Genomic DNA, 12,494 nt, shown 5'->3' with positions numbered 1-12,494 from the left:
ATGAGTGGAGGAGGGGAAAGAGAGAGAGAGGGAGACACAGAATCTGAAGCAGGCTCCAGGCTCTGAGCTGTCAGCACAGAGCCTGATGCGGGGCTCGAGCCCGTGAGCCATGACATCATGACCTGAGCTGAAGTCGGACACCCAACCAACTGAACCACCCAGGCGCCCCCTAATTATAGTACATTTTGTGCTTTACTGAGTATCTTGTTACTGAATGCTCGCTCCTACGTTTCCCTCTCTTTCTTTTCTTTCCCTTTCCCCTTCTGTCATGGATTATTAATGATGGCTGGCTCTGATTTATTAGCCTTCTTGCACAGCGTTTCTTAAGTGCATCGTTGACATTAACAGGTTGCCAGGACCGTGACGGCCATAATCCCTGTCGCATTTTTCCATCGAAACACTTGCTGTTTTCCCCAAACTTCATTCATCGCTGATATCTTTCCAAAAACCAAATAAATATGCTGTCTACTAAGCTTTATTTTTAGCAGTATTTTGATTCAGCATATTTTAATTTTGCAATTCGGCTTAAAGGAAGCTCAAATGTAACATTATATATTCTTATGCACACATCCCTAAGAATTTCTTTTATAGCTATAAAAACCAACTAGTGCACATAGTATACCAGTTACTAGGCCAAAGTGATAACTCATCCTCTTTTGAAAAATGAGGAATCACCCTGATTTATATTTATCACAGTAGTGTATCTACCCAGCTTTCTATCACCGGACACTTTCAAATATCTACAGTAAATGATGTTCATAATGACGGACTTGAAGAGCCTACAAGGTCAGGAATACTAAATTATGGGCGGTATGTTTTTAGTGTTGAGTACATTTAAACTTTAATCCTTTTGAAATGTAATGTGCGTGTGATATAGGTAATCTAGATGGGCATATTTTTCACCACTAACTGTCCTTAGTTTCTTTTGCTTAATAGAGGGCCCTGCAGGCACAAAGTTGTTAAACATTCCAGGTATTTTCCTGGTTCTCATTTAGATGCTTTTGTTTTCTGTATGGGAATGTTAAGTGGGTCATTTCAAAATTCAGAGAGAAAAATGTATAATACATAGTTATGAAAGTTATTTATCTACAGTTATCACCAGAAAGAGAGTGATACTGAATTTTTCACCAACTGCCATTTAATGGTGTCGTTTACTGGCAAAACATGTGAGCACAGCTTGTAGTAATTTGAAACAGATTCCTGATCTACCTGTATATGGCTCTGTGGCCATTCCCAGTCTCTGCCTTCTTCTTTTGGAGAAACTGAGGTACAAAGTGTTCATAATTCTATATAAGCAGGGCATGAAACTTGGCTTTGAATGCTTTTTTTTTTTCATGGCCGACCATGAATCTTTTCTTTAATCCAAGTGCTCTTAGAATATTCAGGATTAGAAAAAAGGCGGGGGGTGAGGGTGCCTGGGTGGCTCAGTTGGTTGAGCATTCAACTCTCGATTTCTACTCAGGTCGTGATCCCAGGGTTGTGGGATCAAGCCCCGTGTTGGGCTCTGAGCTGAGTGTGAAGCCTGCCTAAGATTCTCTCTCTCTCTCTCTCTGCCCCTCTCCCCTGCTCATGCTCTCTCTCTCTCCCTCTCAAATTAAAGAAAATATATATATTCAGGATTAGAAAAAAAATCAGCATCTGTCATTGACTAATCCAGGGAAAAAAAACATGCAGTGTGTCTTAGTTTAGATTTTAACGTGTTTTAAAATAAGCTTTAGATTTCTGGCGTTGTTGATAAGAGATGAAGCAGAACCCAAATGTTTCTTTCTTTGCCTTTTTTTCACTCAGTGAACTTTGTATCTTTTCCGGTAATGAAAGTCTTGTTCTAAATACAAAATTTGAAAAAAAAAAAAAAGGGGGGGGGGGACATATATATAATCGTTTCTAATCTTTCTGGATTTGCAGAAAAAATACCTCTACTAACATGGTGGATTGTGTCATCACGTTTGTATTTGTTTAATGTTTGCTTTTCCCTGAAGGCTGCAATCTTCTGGAAGCAGCATTGTCTCTGCCCTAGGCCCTGTCCCAGCCAGAGTGCCTAGTATAGGGCGTGCTCATAGCAGGTGCCCAATAGATATTGGCTGTTCAAATATGACTGTCTTCTGTGTGCTCTTATGTATGTATTTTTGCCTCCAAAAACATAGTACTATATAGTCCAGATGGCATGCGTTTTCAAGTAAAAATCCTTAATACACTATTTAAAAGATTATCTCAGGTGATACAATGGTTGATACCTTCCTCTGCTTCTAGTATAAAAAATATATATATACTTCATAAATCTTCAAGTAAATACTTCACCACATAGTACATGTTCTAAGCCAGATCACACTCACACGGCAAGAAATCAATAGAGCCAAGCATAGATACCCAGCAAAAGACATTTATCTAAATATTAATAATGCTACAGTGGCTTTTCCAAATTTATAGGACCGCATCTTGTTAATTTGTGACAACTTCTCAAAGGAAAGCAGTTGAATTACAGTGCTCTCATGAGACTAGCCTAGGCTATAACAAAAAGGAGGGTAGGAGGACTGGGACAGAAAAAATCACTAGCCTATCCAGAGCAGATGGAGTTTTCCAAGAAACTGTAAAACCAATGTATAATTATAATGGTGACAAGTGCTTTAATGTAGAAAAAAACCTGATAGAACCTCTCATCGGATGCCTAATAATGATATTTCTCTGAAAATCGGAAACAGTATCTAAAATGAAAATATTGGATTTGATGCCTGTACTCACTGTATACCTCCCCATGAGTACCAACAACTCATTAATCACCAAATACAATCGTTATCTCTTTTCAACCATTGATTTCATTGACGTCTCTTTTTTTTTTTTTTCATTTTTAATATATGCTAGGCACATCCCAATTGCTGTGACTTCCTTTACCTTCAACACTTTGTATTGGTTTTCGTCTTCCCTCTCTGACCATGATGTTCCATCCTTTCAATGTACTGGGCTTCCTTCCCTTGCTTTGTAAGCATTGATATTTCATTTTCTGACTCTCTGAACTCCCCTCAGGCAATTTCATATGCTTTCATAGATTCAATTTTAGGAAGCTCCAGAACCGTATTTCCAACATCCTGGTCCTTTCCCCTCCATCCTGTGAAATGTTTGGCACCTAGCTCACTCTTATTCTCCACTGTGAGCTACGTTTTCATCATAGGTGACTCAGTATCCTGGATGGCCCGTCACCTGCCTCCCACATCTTCTATGACTTATTCACAGCACCTTCGCCACACACTTCTGTGGTCATTCCTTGCAACTTTTAATGAACTGAAAACACTCCACCATCAGAATGACTAATTTAAGTATTCTGTGCTGGGTCCAAAACTTCCTCTTTCTCCAGTTTCTTCTTGAGCTATATTCCCACCACAATTTTTCTAAAGCCTCATTAGATCTCCAGTCCTTTGACCTTTTATCTTTCTCTGACAATCAACCCTTTGACTTTCTTTCTTATCGAGTGTAGTTACTATAATTCAACACTTCAGCATTCTCCTCCCGACATCCCAAACTTCCTTCACTCGATTGTTCTTCTCTTCTGCCTCCTCGCCAAGCTCATTCAGGCTACAACACGATGGTGGAGAAAATGGTACAGTAGACAGGTTAATATTGCCCAAAGTCGTGACTGTGAACTTCATATCTCCCAAGGCCTGCAAAGATATTTATGTTACTTAGCCAACTCTCCAGCTCTTCACATGTTATTCCAAAATATTTCTCATTATCCTTAAAGCTCTGACACCCTCTCGTCTACTTCTAAATTCTTTCACTTTAAGTAGGCTCCACACCCAGCACGGAACCCAATGTGGGGCTTGAACTCACGATCCTGAGATCAAGACCTGGGCTGGGATCAAGAGACAGACACTTAACAGAGTGAGCCACCCAGGTACCCCACTTCCAAATTCTCAGTTACCTGCAGATGTTTCCATTTCCTACTTCACAGAGAAGAGCATAATCACAAAAGCAATTTCCTCAACTTGTCATTTTCAGATGTCACTTTAAGACATCTACCTCCACCCTTTCTTCCTTCCATCTTACTGTCGTCCATTTCACACACATTTATTGAATGTCTTCTATGGGCCAGTCACTGTGCTAGGTGCTGGGAATACAAAGACGAAGAAGATAGATGCAGTCTCTTACCTCCTGGACCTTATAGTTTGGTGGAGAAGAGATCCATTAAACAACTATCCTAATAATTAATTAAATACATTTGTGACAGGTGTTGTTGTGAAAACAGGATCATATATCAGGAGGACCTAAACTATATTTAAAATAAGACTTAATGAGAAGTAGGAGTTGTACAGGCTAAGGTATATATATAGATATAGATAGAGATATATATATACCTTATATCTATATCTCTATCTATATCTATATCTATATCGATATAGATATAGATATAGATATATATAGAGGGAGTTTCAGTCAAGAGAATGGATAGGAGCATGCTATGTCCAAGGAAATAAGAAACGGTTGATGTATCAGGAATACAGAGAAATAAGTATAAGGTGAGATTGAGGACAGATAGATCCTTGTCAATCACGCTCAAGATTTTGGCCATTTTTCTAACAACAGAGGGGCGTTTTGGTCAGGGGGAGTATATAATTGAGTTTAGTTTTATTTTTAACAAATGAAACACATAATTCTGGCCTTTGAAAGAGATTGCTCAAAATTGGGGGTGGGGGTAGGTGGAGCCTGACTGGATTGTAATGAGGAGAAAATGTATAGGGCAGTTTGCTTCTACATGGAACACATTTGGGGATGGATATTGTAGAAAGGGCAAGAGTGGAGGTAAGGAGCTTACCCTATAAGTATATATACACTTGAAAAGATCCCTCCTTATACCAAGAAGGACACATGTCACAATATGGCACATGTAATAACTTACATAGTTGAGTATGAGGAAAAGATTGGGTAGGGAGTTAGAGACAGTGCGGTATGTCAACTTGGCCTGGGGAAATGGGTAAAATAAAGATGTCATCATCTATGGTGATGTAAGTTTAGACACAAGACACATTTCAAGAGGAAGGTCTATTTTATGGAGTGAGACACTGGGTGTGAGGGAAACTCCAAGGTTTCAAACTTGGGTGGGTGAGTTGGTGGTACTAATTTTGGAAATAAAAGCGCTGTTGCTCTGTTTCCATCTTAGAGATGTTTTGTTTTTTTTTTTTTTTCCTCCCTTAATGAAGCAGGGAACAAAAATAGGGACATGCAGGGCAAGGAATAAAATGGCGAAACTGACCAATATCCAGAGGCGACTAAACTCAGTCTCCATTTCGTGACTTATTTTTTCGTAAGGTTTCCCAGAATGGCAAATCTACATTCAAGTAGAAGTTCAAAGTTATTACCCATTTTTGTCTGTCAATTGGCAGGGGGAAAAAAAGAGAGTGATAATGCCTCATATTGGTGACGGTACAGAAAATTCTGCACTCTCACATACTTGGAGTCAGATAGTGAAACAGAACGAACTTTGTACAGGTGGCAATAAGCAGAGAAACTATTTTCTTGGGAAAAGTTCCATTTCTCCAAATTTACCCCAAAGAATGAATTGCAGGGGTGCCTGGGTGGCTCAGTCGATTAAAAATCCAACTCTTGATTTCAGCTCAGGTCATGATCTCAAGGTTGGTGAATTCAAGCCCCGTGTTGGGCTCTGTGCTAGCAGTGTGGATCCTGCTTGGGATTCTGTCGTCCTCTTTCTCTATCCTTCCCCTTGCTTGCTCTCTCTCTCTCTCTCAAAAATAAATGAAAATAAACTTAAAAAAAAGTGGATTGCAAAAAGTATAGGTATGAAGATGTTCACAGCAGAGTTATTTATAAGAGTGAAAAATTTGGAAACCACCTAAATGTCAATTTTCTGAATAATAATTAAAGTATGGCATATGTGTACAAGGAAATGCCATAGAGCTGTTACCCAGAGATATGGATCTTTATGTATCAACGTTGAAAGGTGTTCACAATACAGGCAGAAAACAAGTTACCAAATATGGTGTGTATGATTGCATTTACGACACCTAATAAATGTCTGAAAAGAGACACAACCAGAGAAAGATAAAAAATTATTTTGGAAAGATATGCAACCAAATGTTCAATGTGACTAAGAATGGGATTATGACCGTTGCCTGGTTTATTTTGCTGGTTTCTACTCTCTTGTATTTTCTAACGATTTGGTAACTGATAGAGATTGTTCTTATAAGGAAAATGTTACTTTTAAGCTTAAAAATCCAAATCTAAGCAATTTGGCATAATACGTGCATATCAACATTCCCACCCATCTACGTGTTTAATGGGCTATCCATTTTAAAAGGGAAAATAAATTGAAACTTTGGAGCTGAGATAGGTAAATGAAAAGCCATTTCATACTTGGGATACTACGGACTACTTTCTTCTTAATGTGATAACCTCTTGAATGGTTCTCTAGAGACTTGAAAGTGTTAAATCACCTCTCAACAGAGAGTAAGATGCAGTAAGTAAAAATGGCCTGTCAAAATTGGACAAATACCCACATAAAATCTAATTGGCGGCACCCTCCCCCCAGAGTAAAGACTAAGAACCCATTTCCCGCAGAGTGGACTTGGGTCCAGAGCAGAGACCATTCTTTTAGGGATTCGGGTCTCTCCACGATGGACACAGCTCACTTTCAGATTCTTGGAATCTTAATGCAGAAAGTGATGATGAAAGTGCTTTTTACTTGGACCACTCAATGAAATGAATGGATTATTGAAAGAATAATTAAGATAAATAATTATAGGGCCAACAAGACAGTCTGAACATCACAAACTTTACGAAGCTGAACGTGACAAAATAATAATGCTGCTGTAAAGTAAGGCAAAGACGTTGCTCTTAGAGTTTACTAAAACCAATACCAATGAATGATATCAGAAAAATCCTGTGTCAGATAATTCCGGCTGCCACAACAAATACCACAGACTAGGTGCTTAAACAACAAACATTTCTTTCTCCCAGTTCTGAGGACAGAAGTCTGAAAGCAGTCGAATTCTTGATGAAGGCTCTCTTCCTACTTTTGTCCTCATATGGCCTTTCCTGGGTGCGCGCACTCAGAGAAAGATCTCCTGTGCCTTTAGCCTTGCCTAAGGGTATAAATCACATCCTGGAGACCCCCCTCTGAATACCATCACAATGCAGATTGGGACTACAGCATATACTTTTGGGGGGAGACACAATCAGTTCATAGCAAATGCCCACCTTACTGCCAGAGACAGAATGTCTCCTTAATCATACTGTTACTAGTTATCTGCAATTGTTTTTTTTCTGTTTTCTTTTTTAATTTTTTTTAATGTTTGATTTTTTGAGAGACAGAGAGAGACAGAGCACGCGCAGAGGAGGGCCAGAGAGAGAGAGAGGGAGACACCGAATCCGAAGCAGGCTCCGGGCTCTGAGCTGTCAGCCCAGAGCCTGATGCAGGTATGGAACCCACAAACCCGAAGTGACCTGAGTCAAAGTCGGATGCTCAACCAACTCAGCCACCCAGGCGCCCCGATGCAATTGGTTTTCTAAAGGAAGAAACGAGTCAACAAAAGTTCATGCTGACTCCTTAGAAAAAGGGAGAGGTCGGAGAAAAAAAACTTAGCAATACCCGCTCAGCACATCCAGTGGGGAGGGGATCCTCAGGCCCTATAACTGCTCGACCCAATCCTTGTGGCAGGTGACCATAGCTCAGAGGCTGATAAGTCAGGTTATCATAGGGTCTAAAGCATTTAGACGTTACAATTGTCCCTCCACCCCTCTCAACTACCACTGCTCTCTCTCTCTCTGTGTCTCTCATTCTGTGTTCACGAAATAGCTTCTGTTTGTAATGTGCTTTCCCGTACGGATTTTGTAAAGGGCAGGAATGTGCTGTTCTTGCCGACTGGGGAAGTCCGTGGAATGCCTGCATTTCTCCTCTCAGCTAGCCAACTGTCATTCTCATTTATACAAGCCACCTTCTATGAGCTCACTGGGTGTAAGCTGGATATCCAGAGATTAAATATAGTCTAGGAATGTTGATCAAATAAGAGAACCTCTCTTAACTGTTTGCTCATTCATGGAATTTGACCCCTTGTTCGCACCCTTCCTCTTTATTTCAGACTCTGCCAATCCTCATGGGTGATTTCAACATCCGTATAGATATCCTGTCTAACATTCTGGCTTCTTTGTTCTTTGACATGCAAATGTTCCATTCGTTTTTCCTTGACTCCACCTCACCCACCTGCTCCTATGGCCGGTTCCTAGACGCCCCCGCCCCCACCTGAGACTCTTTTACGTTCCAGATCATCAACTCGTATTTCTTCTTCTCTGACCACAATCTCTTTCCAGCTGGCTCATTCCCTGCTCTCGTGTCAACTGCTTCCTAAGTTTCTCTAAGGAACCAGAGCTATTTAGAGTTTGCTCCCAAATTTTTGCAGCCAGTTTTTAAAGATGTGTTCTCATTTGTCTTTCTTTCTTTTTTTTTTTTTTTATCAGGATAACATAACATAACATTTACCATCTTGACCGTTTTCAAGGGTGCGATTCAGTGGCTTTAGGTACGTTCACACCATTGCACAACGGTCTACCTCCAAAACTCTTTTCATCTTGCAAAACTGAATCTCTGGACCTATTAAACACGAACTCCCAGTTCCCTTGACCTCTCCCCACCCCCTCTCCCCAGCCCCTGGCAGTCACTAGCTCACTTTCTGTTTGAATTTGACTACTCGAGGTGCTTCCTAGATCATACAGGAGTTCCCTTTACAGGACTGGCTTATTTCAGTTAGCATAATGTCCTATCCGTGTTCATCCCTGAGTCTATCCAAGGTTCTTCCATGTTGTAACGCGGGTCAGAATTGCCTCCCCTTTTAAGGCTGAATAATACCCTATGGTAGGGTATAGACCGTGTCTTGTTTATCCATTCATCTGTGGGTGGACGCTTACGTTGCTTCCACTCTTTGCCTATTGTGAACGATGCTGTTACAAACATAGGTATACTCATTTATCTTTCTTGTTGCTGTGAATCTCCAGAAGGTTATATAATGTACTCATTTATGAACCAAATGAGTATGGACGTAATTCCTCAAACATTTGCCATCCTCAAACATTGCCTTTCCGGAAAATGTAGCGATAATTCAGATCTACCTTGTGATGGTGCTGTTTGACCAACCCATCTTATACTTGCAAAATGCAGTTCACTGACTGGCTATGCTATCAATGGTTTTGAATACGCCATTAAAGCTGGCTACCTACCATATATTTATTAAACATGGAAGGTATGTGAGGCACCTCCTTGAGAGAGTTCAGACCAATAACATGGCTGTCAAATATAGCTTTTCAGCGGACTTCTAGTTAATTGCATGGTCAGCTCCCCTCTCCTTTGGGTACATGGGAGGATTTTACTTCCCTACTCTCACTGCAGTTATGAGAGGCCATGGGATGAGTTCTGGCAAATTGGTCACATGAAGAGTGTGTGCATCTCTCCTAGGCTGAAGCAATGTAGGTTTACTTCTGGGCCAAAACTTTCTTCTTCTGCTGCATCCACTAAGGAGGCCACTTGTGCCAGATGGTGGGACCGCTAACAAATGATCACTGAGTAGCCATATGGAAAGGCATTTGCCCTGGACAGTTGCCCAGAACCTCAACAGGCATTTTGTAAGCAAGAAATAAACAACTGAGATTTGTAGGACTATTTGCTTCTGTAATATAACCCAGGCTGTTCTGCCTAATATGATAGTGGACCATTTAAGCAAATTGTGGGTTGGTATACATCCATTTTTTATCATGCAATTAAAAAAAAATGAGGCTAGTATGTGTTAATACAGAAAGATCTTCCAAATATATTAATTTTAAAAACTAACATACAACAAAATATATATGGAGTATACATTTATTCTATAAAATAGAGTACATATTATGTTATGTACATAAAATACAAATAAACACTTACCTAGGTATTGAAAAATCTGTCCAGAGATACAAAAAACTGGAAAGGGAGCTTGCCTTTTGGGAAGAGAGACAGGTGTGGGAGAGATAGTTTTCACCGCTTGAATACTTTTTCATATTTAGTATTTAATAATATTTTAAAATAATGAATGTGCATGGATTACCTGGTCATAAATAAATAAACATTAAAAATAGTAATGAAAGTCTCAATCAATCCATTGGTTAGGGAAGCAGGAAAAAAAGAATAAACTTAAGAAATCATGCAGTAATCAGGATGACAAGTCTTGATAGCTAGTAAATACTGGAAATACAGGGAGGAAAGAAGTCAGAGATAACCATAGCATAAATTCCATGATGGCAAGAATTGGGGTCTCTTTTGTTTACTGATAGTAAACAGTGAGGTATGGACTCACTGACTATATAAGTTATCAATTATTGCTATGTTGAAAAAAAGTTTTTGTGCTTTGCCATTTATGTCAGGTTTAGAAGTTGGTAATGTCTTTCCTTATTCGTGTAATGAAATTTCAATAAACGGTTCCTTTATTTTTATTTTGGCCTACTCGCTACTGTCCACTGCAGGTTGAAAACGTTCGATGAAAACATGTTAACAAAATATAAAACCACATCACGGAAATATAGAATTATACATAATGCATTTGAAGTTATCAAACGTTAAGTTGTTGGGACTTAAAGGTCTTTATGAACCCATGGCCAACTAGAAAAACATAAGCCACTTTAGAATTCAGAAATCACTGTATAGAAAATAACTTTGGCTTTAAGTTATGGTACCATTTGTATGAAGTTATTCCTGATTTTAAAATTTTTATTTTTCGGGGCGCCTGGGTGGCTCAGTCGGTTAAGCGTCCGACTTCGGCTCAGGTCATGATCTCACGGTCCGTGAGTTCGAGCCCCGCGTCGGGCTCTGGGCTGATGGCTCAGAGCCTGGAGCCTGCTTCCAATTCTGTGTCTCCCTCTCTCTCTGCCCCTCCCCCGTTCATGCTCTGTCTCTCTCTGTCTCAAAAATAAATAAATGTTAAAATTTTTTTTTTTTAATTTTCTTTTTAAATAATCTCTGCACCCATCATGGGGCTTGAACACACACAATCTTGAGGTCAAGAATTGCACATTCTGCCAACTGAGCCAGCCAAGTGTGTCTCTTCCTGAATTCGATTTAAACGGTGTTGTTTAGAACCTTCCAAACGACAGCACCAATTGCTTTCAAGTTACTCCATATCTTGCCTACCAAGTCTAAGTTTGGGATCCTTTCTTCTCTCTTGTGAGCCGTTGGAATTTTGTATTGATACGCGATAAACAGGATTGCCCATAAGAACCACTGTCCTTGCTCTTGAGAATTTTGAAGCTATTTCAGCCATGTAAAGGCAGTGGAGTCATATGCCACGGAACAGTTTGTAATCTCTCAAATGTGTCAGAGGAAGACAAATCATCTGGTGTGGAGGGAACCCCTTTGTGTGTCAGCAGCCCAGTACCATCTTCGAATACAGGCGGAAGAAATGCTGAGAATCCTCATGTTACTTGAGGAGGCAGAGGGGATCACCTTTCTTCTTCACAGGCACAGGTAGCCCAGTGACCCAGAAAGGGATATGGGAGGCATCCCCCAGTGGCAGAGCTCGCCTCCCAGTGACTGTGCTGTGGACACGTCCGCAGGTGGAAGCGGACCTAACTCCACAGTCCACTAGGCTTGGTGCTCAGTGATGCCTGGGCTGAAATCGAGACACTTTACCATGCTAATAAGCTGCTACCTGAAACTCAGCCTCCCCACTCTGGCCCAGAAGATTGCTGACCAGGCACCTGGTCTCACATGGCCTCAACTTTTTCTGGGCTGTTCCCATGCCACACAGCTACTTGGGCGTCCCGTGTGAACTCTATGCAGAAAGCTTTCCCCCTAACCTTTCTACTTTCAGATTTATTTCTGCTTTCCCAACACCTGACTTCATTCATCACTTTTTCTTTGTCGTTGGTATCCCTCCTCCATCATGATGTATACTCACCTCCTTGATGCTGCTGCTACTAGCTGCTTAAGGGAAATATCTTACCTTGCCCTGCTCAGTCTCCTCCTCTCAGGCTTCTGGAGGCAACAACTTGCACGGTACCCTCAGCCCTCCAGTGGAATCTAGACAAATGCTCAGGAGATTTCTGGATACTGAATTCAAGAACTCCCATAACTGGTCCCCTCTGGTATCTAAAGGAAATAGGATAGTCAACTTCTCACTGCATTTGTTAGAGTACGATGTTCTGCTCCCCCAAAGTTAAATTTCATTTCAATAAATTGCAGGAAGTTGTCAAAATTCTTTTGCAACACAGAAATTGTGTTGTCTTGAAACCAGGTTGTGCTAAATGTAAATTGTTTTCACGGAATCAGATTTTTATTTATTTATTTTAAATTTTTTTTAATGTTCATTTTTGAGACGGAGAGTGAGACAGAGCATAAACAGGAGAGGGGCAGAGAGAGAGGGAGACACAGAATCTGAGCAGGCTCCAGAGGCTCTGGGCTGTCAGCACAGAGTCCGACGAGGGGCTCGAACCCACAAACCGCGAGAGATCATGACTTGAGCCGAAGTCGGACT

The sequence above is a fragment of the Neofelis nebulosa genome, chromosome 1 (assembly GCF_028018385.1).
Source record: "Neofelis nebulosa isolate mNeoNeb1 chromosome 1, mNeoNeb1.pri, whole genome shotgun sequence".
Lineage (NCBI taxonomy): Eukaryota > Metazoa > Chordata > Mammalia > Carnivora > Felidae > Neofelis > Neofelis nebulosa.
This window is presented reverse-complemented; position numbering follows the sequence as displayed.